At 43.4% G+C, this 10,971-nt stretch overlaps 1 protein-coding gene across 1 annotated transcript in view; it reads right to left on the bottom strand.

Moving 5' to 3' along the window:
- The window catches only part of LOC101979514 (cat eye syndrome critical region protein 2 homolog), a 115,955-nt gene extending 104,990 nt beyond the window's left edge, over window positions 1-10,965 (bottom strand). Inside the window, exon 1 of the mRNA XM_026788288.1 lies at window positions 10,847-10,965. The gene's annotated coding sequence lies outside the window, so the exon portion shown is untranslated. The remainder of the gene's footprint in view (window positions 1-10,846) is intronic.
- Between the last annotated feature and the right edge of the window lie 6 nt (window positions 10,966-10,971).

Here is a 10,971-nt window from a genome sequence, read left to right as displayed (position 1 = left end):
ATTAATCACTTCACAGTGAAACCCTGTCAGAAAAAAACAAATAAAATAAATAAGTAAATAAATCATTTAAATTAAAATAAAATAAAACTTTTTAATGGTGGAAAGCAATTGAGGAGAACATCTATAAGGTGACCTCTGGCTTCCACAGGTACATACACAAGGGCACAAGCTGTTTCTGTCTCCCCCACCACGCGCACACCACAGAGTAATAATATAAACCAGTAATAGTAGTAGCACGTGTGTATGGGATAGTAACCCAAACCAATACTACCCAAAGAATGGGTCAAAAATTCCAGTTACAGCCGGGCGGTGGTGGCGCACGCCTTTAATCCCAGCACTCGGGAGGCAGAGGCAGGTGGATCTCTGTGAGTTCGAGACCAGCCTGGTCGACAGAGCTATTTCCAGGACAGGCTCCAAAGCCACAGAGAAAAACCAAAAAAAAAAAAAAAAATTCCAGTTACTATACCAAGTGAAATTCTCTTTGTTCTACAAGACGAAGTTCTCTAAACGAGGAACTCATAAAAAACTGCTCATACCCAAAGAACCCAAGAATAACCTTTCAGGAAGAGAGAAGAGACACAAAGGAAATGGAGAAGAAAAAGGATTCCCCAAAGGAGCACATCTGTTAATTTAACATACTTTCTGTCAGGCAAATAACCTGTCCCAAGTGCCATTGTTGCAGAAACAATGATCATTCATTAAAAGGAACTAGCCAGAATGAAAACAAAATCACTGCTCCAGTCAACAAGACTGTTTAACAGTTTTCTCAGTTCTAAACCATTACTCCAGTCTTAGAAATTAATAAGTGAAAGGGTTGGTATCATTGTGGCCGAATCACTGCTCCATTTTTACACTGACTTTCTGATGGGATTAGCAGAACATGAACAGTATCAATGTATACTTAAGGTGACCACATACTCTGACCTACCCGTCAAGTCAGTTACTCCAGCAAACCTACCATAGGTAAAATGTAAACCTTCATAAAGGTTGATGAGGTCAGAAACTTTAAACATGAAAATACTAGTCCTCATGTGTTGTTATGTAATTACATTTGAAACCTGCATATGACCAATGATGCACAAGACACAAGAGTATTATTCTGAGATTATATGCGTTTGGAAGAATTCCAAGAACCATGTATTTTAAAAAAAAAAAAAAAGCATTTAAGCTACAGCAGTGACTGACTTCAGGCAGCTTAATACTATGAATTCTGGGATTTAGCACCTTGATACAGGCCTAAAAATTCGACCCCTCCTCCAACACATGCCCAGAGCAGGCCCTAGCACACAACAGGAGTTGAGCACAACAATGGAATGAAAGAAAAAACAAAAGGAGGGTGGCCAAGTCCCAGGCACAGTTAAAAGGAAATGTTAAGAAGGCTCAGCATGCTGGAGGTGTAGCTCAGTGCTTGCCCAGCATCCCCATCCTCAGATCCAGCTCTATGGGAAGAGACTGAAGGAAGGGAAGAGCTACAAACCACTGATAAGAGGTAAAAAGCCAAAGATAAGTGAGCAAGTTAAAATATTATTTTTTTTCTTTTTTTGTTGTTGCTGTTTTATTGTTGTTGTTTTAGAGGCAGAGTTCTTCTGTATAGCCCTGTCTGTCTTGGAACTCACAGACCAGGCTGGTCTTGAACTCACAGAGATTCACCTGCCTCTGACTCCTTAGTGCTGTTAATGGCATGTGCCAGCACCGCCCAGTGTTTCCATACAAGAAACATAGAATGCTCCAAAGTACACTAGCCTAGTTTCGTCAACATCACAATGCCATGTTCTCTCCAAACCAAAATAATCCATTTATCACCTGGTATGGTGGCACACACCTTTAATACTAGCACTAAAGAGGCAGCGGCAACAGTACTTTGTGATTTTGAGGGCAATCTGGTCTACATGGTGAGACCCATTCTAAAGAGAAAGGAAGGAGAGGGGAGATGCTAACACAAGTATCTGTTACCAGCTGACACCTGCAATACCAGGAAGCAACCTAAACCCTTCAAAAGTTCCTTCAGAGCCAGGTGGTGGTGGCACACGCCTTTAATACCAGCACTCAGGAAGCAGAGACAGGTGGATCTCTATCTACAAGATCTTGGTCTACTAGAGCTAGTTTCAGGACAGGCTCCAAAGCTATAGAGAAATCCTGTCTCAAAAACAAAACAAAATTTCCTTCAGAAGCTGGATGCGATGGTGGCGCATGCCTTTAGTCCCAGCAATGGGGAGTGAGGCAGGAAGTTCTCCTAGTTTGAAGGCCAGCCTGGTCTACAAAATGAGTTCCAAGACAGCCAGGGCTGTTAAACAGAGGAACCTGTCTCCAATAAATTAATTAATTAATTAATTAATTAATTAATTAATTAGGGCGCTCATTCTCCAGAATCCCTCCAAATCTCAAACATTAAAACCTGTCAGTTTGAAAATAGCAATAATGAAAATGTCAAGCTTCCTATCAAAGAAGCTTATTTGCAGGCAAGTTTCCACTGAAAGAGAAAAACATCCATGTAATTAGCATACATACCAAGCAAGTATAGATTTGCACCTTCTATTTAGTACAATAAATTTGTGGAGTATAGGTAGTAACCTTGAGTTTAACCCATGCTACCCCATGATAATTTGCTTGCGTCAATGGTACTAGGCATACTAAGGAATGGTACCCTCCTAGGAAATAGCCAGGAATCAGCTAGCTTGAAATTCTCATGTTACAAATATGAAACGGGGGACTGGAGAGATGGCTCAGAGGTAAAGAGCACTGGCTGCTCTTCCAGAGGTCCTGAGTTCAATTCCCAGCAACCACATGGTGACTCACAACCATCTACAATGAGATCTGGTACCCTTTTTCTAGCCTGCAAGCATACATGCAGGCAGAATACTGTATCTATAATAAATAAATTAAATCTAAATAAAAATAAAACAAATTTGAAACAGAATTAATCCTCCTAATATCACAACTTTATATAAGGGGACAAGGATGAACCACAATCCAGGTGTCTAGCACCTTTTAAAAATGTGTTCACAAATTGAAATGTAATAGTCTGGACTTGGCCTGTCAGAGGTTCTAGGTCTAGCTGTCTACACGCTACACTTTGCCTCCGCATTGATGGTTTCCACAGTCTGCCAGAAAGCCTCATATTCTGGATCCTTAGCATCCCAAGAAGCCCACCTTAAGACTTTCCTATCCATGTGGGAGGAATAAGCAGGCTAATCTCTGTGAGCTGGAGGCTAGCCTGGTCTACAGTTTCAGAACAGCCAAGTCAACACAGAGAAATCCTTGAAAAACAAAACAACACAAAACAAAGACTTTCCAATCAAGAGCTCTACTATCTAAGTTGAATTTTAGGCTTTCCTAATTGTGTTCCAGAAAACGAAGCAAGGTTGAATTTACCATCAGTGATAAGGCAAACAAACACCAAACCAACATGGAGTGTCCTTCATGGATGAGAGGGGAACCAATCTTTCTATAACTGTAGGAGGTCCCAACTTCTCCTCTGAAGTCCACCCCCCCCCAGAGGGGGGCAGGGAGCTACAAAGCCTCTCCTCTTAAAATGTTTGAAAAACCAAAAGGTGACAGTACATTACTCTGTGAAGATTCCATTGAAAAAGGATATCACCAACTTGCATTACGGAGTGGCCCTTCTGTAACTCATATCCTGTTCTTATCTTTCCTCAATAGAGAAAGAAGGGATTCTGACTCTTCAAGAGGATAGAAAGCAGAAGGTTTTAAAAATGGTCTCCCATATACCAAGACAGTACACAACTGTAATAAGATGATAGCTACAAGTTCTAAGCCAATCCAGAATATACACCACATGTTTTACATTAAATACACTGTATAAGGGGACTGGACAGATGGCTCAGCAGTTAAGAGCCCTTGCTGTCTTCCAGAGGACCCAGGTTCGATTCTCAGCACCTATGTGATGGTTAACAGCCTTCTGTAACTCCTAACTCCAGTCCTGAGGATCCTACATCCTCTTCTGGCATCTGAGGGCACCAGACACATGCACGCAGGAGAAATACCTATACACATAAAAATAATTTTAAAAAGAACTTGTGTCTGTTTTTGAAACAGGGTCTTGTATAGAGTCCTGGCTGGCTCAGTAGACCAGGCTGGCCTTGAACTCTGCACTGCTCCAAAGTGCAGGGATTAAAGGAGTGTGTCACCACACCCTTAAATCACACCTTTAAATCATTTTAAAGCACTCATCTCAGTGCCACTCAATGCCATCTCAGCAAGTCACCAACCCGTTTTCCTCTTTTACAAACTTCCCTAGACTTCACGTCCTAGACCCTGGGACGTATTGTAGCATTTGTTCACTAAGAGGGCAGGTACTTTCTAAATTTTATTTTTATTGATTTATTTTGTGTTATCTGTCCATTGTGGCTCACACCTTTAATCACAACTCTTGGAATAGAGGCAGGCAGTTCTACTGAGTTTGAGGATAACTAGGGCTAAACAGAAAAACCCTGTCTCAGGAAAAAAATTAATTTAGTGTGTATATGTGTGTACAACACTCAAAACATGGAAGTCAGAGGAAAAACTTGAAGGGGTTGGTTCTCTCCTCCTACCTACCATGTTGGTTCAAGGCTCAAATTCAAGTCTTCAAGCTTGGTGGTTGTTTTTCTTGTTGTTGTTTCCCCATCCCCACCCCCACCACGAGGCAGGGTTTCTCTGTAGCTTTGGAACCTAGTTTCTGTCCTGGAAACCAGCTCTTGTAGACCAGGCTGGCCTCAACTCAGAGCTCCACCTGCCTCTGCCTCAGAGGCAAGTACCACCACCGCCCGGCTGTTAACCCTTTCAGGCACTGAGGCATCTAGCCCACCCAGAGAGCACGTATTTTTTGTGTTATACACATAGCGGTACCTCCATCAGCTCATACTCTGCTAGGACAGATGCTTTATAGATGTTTGTTGATAGAAATAATCTCCAGCAGACAACAGGACTCACTCTTGACTCAGCATTCCCAAAAGGCTAAGGCAAGAGAATTATAGCAAATTCTAAACCAGCCTGGGTTACAGAGTAAAATAACACGACCCTGTCTCATCAGGCAGTGGTGGTGAACACCTTTAATCCCAGCACTCAGGAGGAAAAGGCAGGTGAAGCAGAGTTCAAAGCCAGCCTGGTCCACAGAAGTGAGTTCCAGGACAGCCAGGGCTACACAGAGAAACCTTGTCTCAAAAACAAAAAAACAAAAAAACAAAATAAAAAGTCTCAAAAATAAAACTAAAAAAATGGGGTAAGGAGATGGTTGAGTGGTTTTATAAAACGCTTGCCATGGAAACCTAATGAGATCCCCAGAACACATCTTAGGGCCACCGGACATCTCAAACAAGGTGAGGCCAAGACCAGCACTCCATCTTGTCCTCTGACCCCCACATATGCAATAGATACACATCATATATACACACCTAATGTAAAATAAAGGATCTTTTGAACCAAGAAACTCCAGACTTGCACTACAGAATCTGTTTTCACTATAGAAACTGAAAATCTCCACAGAACTGACACAGTGGCAGAGACTTTGGGTAAAAACCCTGGACCAAGGTGGGTATTCTTATGCAAACACCAAGGCCCTAGAATTGATCCCTCATACTAATTCCTAGTCCAGTGAGTCTTGGGTCATGAAATCATGAAATAGCTTCTGAGTTCCCTAATCAGACAAAACTATTCTTTCCTATAGTGAGGTACTCTACATTGGGGGGCGGGGGGCTTTTTTGGTCTAGGCTGATCTAGAACAGATAGTTCTCCAGGTTCAGTCCAAAGAATGATAGAACTATCCGCTCCAATATAGATCTCATTTAATCTTCAAATAGTTTAAAGATCTTTTAGAATTTGATTAAAATGTTAAGTCTAATCCCCACCCTGACAGCATTCGTACCTATACATCAAAAAAAATCTGTTACCCATCCCTGAACACACCTGATACAACTAACAAGTTTAAATTTCAGCAAATCTTATTGCTTGTGTTAATTATAATTCATGGCTTATTCTCTTGATGAAGGGGCTAGAAACAGATTACAAAGCTCTATATACTGGCCCCACGTTATGCTGTTGAGGGGGACCTCAGACACACAACCACAACTAGGAAGAAGACAAGACACAAGGCAGAAAACAGTAAGGCAAGAAAGGTAGGCAGAAAAAAATTTCATCAGGCTTCAGCTAGTATACAAACCACTCAAACCCATGTAAACATTCTAAACATCTACTTGGAGGCAGCACTCCAGCCCTGCCCCAGCTCCATCATCTCTCTATAACGACCTTCCTAATACTATGCCCCCAATATTCCTCTTGTGATGACCCCCAACCATAAAATTATTTGTTGCTACTTCATAACTGTAATGTGAATGTCTGTGTTTTTCAATGGTCTTAGGGGACTCCAGTGAAAGGTTCATTCAACCACAAGAGTCGGGACCCACAGGTTGAGAACCACTGCTCTATATAGTTATAGAAAATCATTCTGTTCCATGTTGCCTTACTTCAATTTGGAACAAACATCAAATCTTCAAAAAGCTCAAATATCTTTGTTTCAAATCAATACAAACTCAACTAACTAATCCACTACAATATTAAATACAAAACATTTGGCTTTTACTAAATCATATATAACTGGATTCTATTATCAGCTAATATGGCCAAGGAGACCAAGTATGAGCAGCTTTGATGACTAGATGGTTCATGTCTATATCCCAAAATACTAGAGAAGCTCTTCACCAACCTTGGCTGCAGGGTTTCTGTGTAGCTTTGGAGCCTGTCCTAGAACTCACTAGGTAGACCAGGCTGGCGTGGAACTCACAGAGATCCACCTGTCTCCCAAGTGCTGGGACTAAAGGTATGCGCCAACACTGCCTGGCCCAGAGTGAGACTCTTAAAAAATAAGGACTAGGCAGGGTTGTAGCTTAGTCCCTAGCATGTGTTAGAACCCTGGGTTCAGTGCCATTACATCAAAAAAGCAACATATAGTAAATGTTTAATGATAATTAAATACTGAATGCAATATCTCTAACCTATTAACGTCTAACTACACCCTAGCCTCTTCTGAAAAAGCTAGCACAAACCTATCTGGAATATAGGACTTTCTAAACACAGTAACAGAAGGTTTTTCATTTTATGTTACCAGCTTTCCCCCATTTGGGGACTTGAGTTTTTTAAGTCTTTTATTTGTATTTTGCAAAAACTTAAGCTCTATATAATGTTCGTGTAGTTTTTAAAATCAGAAAATGTCAGGTGGTGGTGGTACACACCTTTAATCCCAGCGCTAGGGAGGCAGAGGCAAGTGGATCTGAGTTCAGGCCAGCCTGGTCTACACAGTGAATTCCAAGATAACACAGAAACCCTGTCCTAAGAAACCCAAAAGGAATAGAAAGAAAAAAGGGCTGGGAAAGACTGTTCAGTGACACAGTGCCTGCCTAGCGTGTATAAAAACCCTGAGTTCAATCCCCAGCACCACCCCCTACACACACTGAAGTCAAGTACGTTGACTCTTTTAAAGAAATGATCTCGGGAGGCAGAGGCAGATCTCTGTGAGTTCGAGACCAGCCTGGTCTACAAGAGCTAGTTCCAGGACCAGCTCCAAAACCACAGAGAAACCCTGTCTCGAAAAAAAAAAAAAAAAAGAAAAGAAAAAAAAGAAATGATCTGTTTAAGGCTAATTAATAGTACAAAAATATTTTTACATGCAAAAATAAAAACACCCCCACTTTAGGGACTAGTCTCTAAGAGGTCTTGACCTCTTACAGAATAGCAGCAAGAATCCTGGAGTCTTTTACCTAGCTGAGAGATTAGCTTCACTTTTGATAGAAACCACGTCCTTAAGGATTCTGCTTCCTAAATTTTCTATAAATCCAAGGATTCAGCCTGGGAGGAAAGGATAAAAATTCCATCTTTCATACAACTAAAAATTGGCTTCCTAAAGGAAGATGTCCAACTCTGACTGTTCGGTAGTTTATATTCCTTATTTCTAGCATTTCAAAGTGTAATAGAGAGGCAGAGGCAGGCAGACCTCTGTGAGTTCAAGACCAGCCTGGTCTACAGAGCTAGTTCCAGGACAGGCTCCAAAGCCACCGAGAAACCCTGCCTAGAAAAACCAAGGGAAAAAAAAAAGGAAAAAAAAAGTGTAATAGAACTACAGAGTTTTCCCACGTGCCCACCAGGTACATACAGCTCATCACTGGTATATTTTTACTTTAAAAGAAGGTCTAACACTGCACTGTAAGTCTAACCAATAAACTAGTTGTGATGTGTTTCAAATCACCTAAGAAAACCAAAAACAAATTTACTGATGGTGTCTTTGGGGAATTCGGTCTACATTGTTGATGGGCCAAATTTCTTAGAGAATAAGAATTTTAGATAGTTCATCTTTTTATAACTATTCAAAACCCTAAATTAAATATAGGAACTACAGGTACAGGAGGAGATAGTCATTACCATTTATTACACATTCACTAATCTTCTCCATAGGGGAGGGGAGAAATGTTTGGTAGTATTTAAAGTAGGTTCATGTTGGAATCAGGATATTAACGTGGTTGAATGTTTTTAAGATAGCGCACACGCACACTTTTAACCGACAAGAAGGTCTCTTCTCTTTCAAGAAATGCTAGATCAGAGAAAGGGGCTAAGGCTCCCTGTGAAGGAAAATGGGGCCTCGCCAGACAACCTGAGTTCGATTCCTGGGCTCTCATATGGAGAAAGAGAATCAATTTCCTCAAATTGTCCTCTGACCTCCACAAAAACTCCCTGACAGACACACCCATACAACATTATTATTATTTTTGTTATTATTATTATTGTTATTTTGGTTTTTCGAGACAGGGTTTCTCTGTAGCTTTGGAGCCTATCTTGGAACTAGCTCTGTAGACCAGGCTGTCCTCGAACTCACAGAGATCCGCCTGCCTCTACCTCCTGAGTGCTGGGATTAAAGGCATTCTCCATCACTGCCCGGCTAACATAAATTTTTTTAACAACTAGAATTAAAAGACACCATGTCATGTAGACCATCTAAAGGACAGTAAGAGCTTACATTGCCTAGAGAAATTAGGCCATCTAACACTGAGAAACCTCACGTTTACTACTTAGGATAGAAATTAAGAAGTTACTCTAAATATAGTGAGAATAATTAAAGCAAAATGAGTTTCCTCTACTTTTCCATCAACAAAATGGGTAAACAAGGACTTCTAAAGGTGGCATTTTCCCCCCAACGGCAGTGTTCTTCAAATGCACTCAATCTGTAATCCGGCACATCTACTTACTTCTTCTTAATGAAGAAAAGGGCTGAGGACAGGTTTACCAGCACCCAACAGGCACTGTCACAAGCAGTGCCCCACACAGGGCGGCCACCATTTTGAGCAGCAGGATTTAATTACACTGCTCAGGATTTCCCACCAACTAAAAGGAAACACAGGACATCACAAGCGTTAAGTATCCCTTCCCCGTTAAGATTCCCAAATCGTTGGTCTTTGTAGTCCGATTTGACTACAAAATTTCATCACAAAAATGTTTGTTACATCCATGTTCAAACTTTGTAAACAAATGTTTTGAGGGTTCGTGAATTTTTCCTACAACGTGGAGAAGTCCATGACCTGAAGAACTGAAGAATCCTACCAACCTACTCGCATTGTTTAAAAGTACCTCCAAAAGCCAACGAGCGGACCTAGTTTCAATCTACAGTCCTTTTCATTTTCCTAACCCAGCTCTTGGGACCATTTTAGCTTTCCGATTTCATTAAGTCCGCAACAAGATCAAGTTCCCACGCTTCATTCACAGGAGAAGCAAATAATATTTCTGCAAACACAGCTGACTTTAAAAATAAAGGTGTGCAAGGACCCCAGGAGTCAACAAATGAACAGCAAAGTTCATGGGGGTGGAGAGGCAATCACAACGGTCAGAACTTCCAATTAAATTACTTTAATCTCGACTACTTCAATTGTAAAGCCATCCACAGAACTGAAAACAATAAACTGACCGAGAGTTCCGTGTACCTTTGTCCCAAGAAAAAGGTGGTTAAGTCACAACACAGATTACCATAGGAAAGAAAGCAACTCAACCTGCCAACCAATCATATATTTCACACCTTCATCCAAAAAAAATAAAGATGAGATGCTGCGGCTGCTTTGGGCCGTGTTACACGTTCCGTTTCCCACACTCCCGCCACTGTCCTTGCCGCTAGGACCCTCCGATTTTAGTCCAGTTATCACAAAGCACCTTCGGCCCGGCCAGAAAGCCATCCCTTCCCTCGCTCGCCCGGGGGAATAATGGTGGCGAAATCAACTCAGAGAGCGAGCTACCCGAAGAGCCGCACGTTCCTCAGAAGAGGAGCTGGGTTGTTTTTTTTTTGGGGGGGGGGGTGTACCCAAACTTTCCCTCTACAGTCTCGGCGTCCCGAGCGACGGTGAGCGCCAGGCGGTGCCACAAGGAGAACGCCCCAAGCCCAGGCCCCATCCCCGCCAGCCCGAAGTTGACTGAAAGAGCCGAGAGTTACGGGCCTCCGCAGTCGGCCAAGTGCGCCCCGGGCGAGCGTCTCCCGAGCACCGCCGACCCTGCCCGGGGCCGCTCCCGCCCGGCCGCAGCGGCCCCCCGCTCGTGCGCCCGCACCCTGTCCCCGTCCGAACAGCTCCCGCGGGGAGCGCGCGCGCACTCTCGCCCTCGGGCCGGCCGAGAAGTCCCGGGAGAGCCCCGGGGTCCCGCGCCGACAAAAGCTGCCTCGACCCCCGCCCGCGAGAGCGCGCGGGGCCGCGGGGAGCCCGTGCCGGTCGCCAACCTCGTGCCCGCCGCCGAGCCCCCTCGCCGCCAGCACTCCGCGCCAAGTCGGCGGCCCGCGACTCCCCGCGGAGAAGCGCGGAGAAAGGGCGCAGCGCCCGCCACTCACCTCAATCTCAAAGTCGGGCAGGCGGAACGCCGTGCGAAAGAGCGAGCAGAAGTGCGCGATGGCCGGGACTTCCCACCAGGAGCGGAGCTCGCCCAGCCCGGCCGCGCCGCCCTCCTCCGGGCACA

The sequence above is a fragment of the Microtus ochrogaster genome, unplaced genomic scaffold, assembly GCF_000317375.1.
Source record: "Microtus ochrogaster isolate Prairie Vole_2 unplaced genomic scaffold, MicOch1.0 UNK1, whole genome shotgun sequence".
Lineage (NCBI taxonomy): Eukaryota > Metazoa > Chordata > Mammalia > Rodentia > Cricetidae > Microtus > Microtus ochrogaster.
The sequence above is the reverse complement of the archived record's forward strand: the minus strand, read 5'-3'. Positions and strand labels throughout refer to the sequence as shown.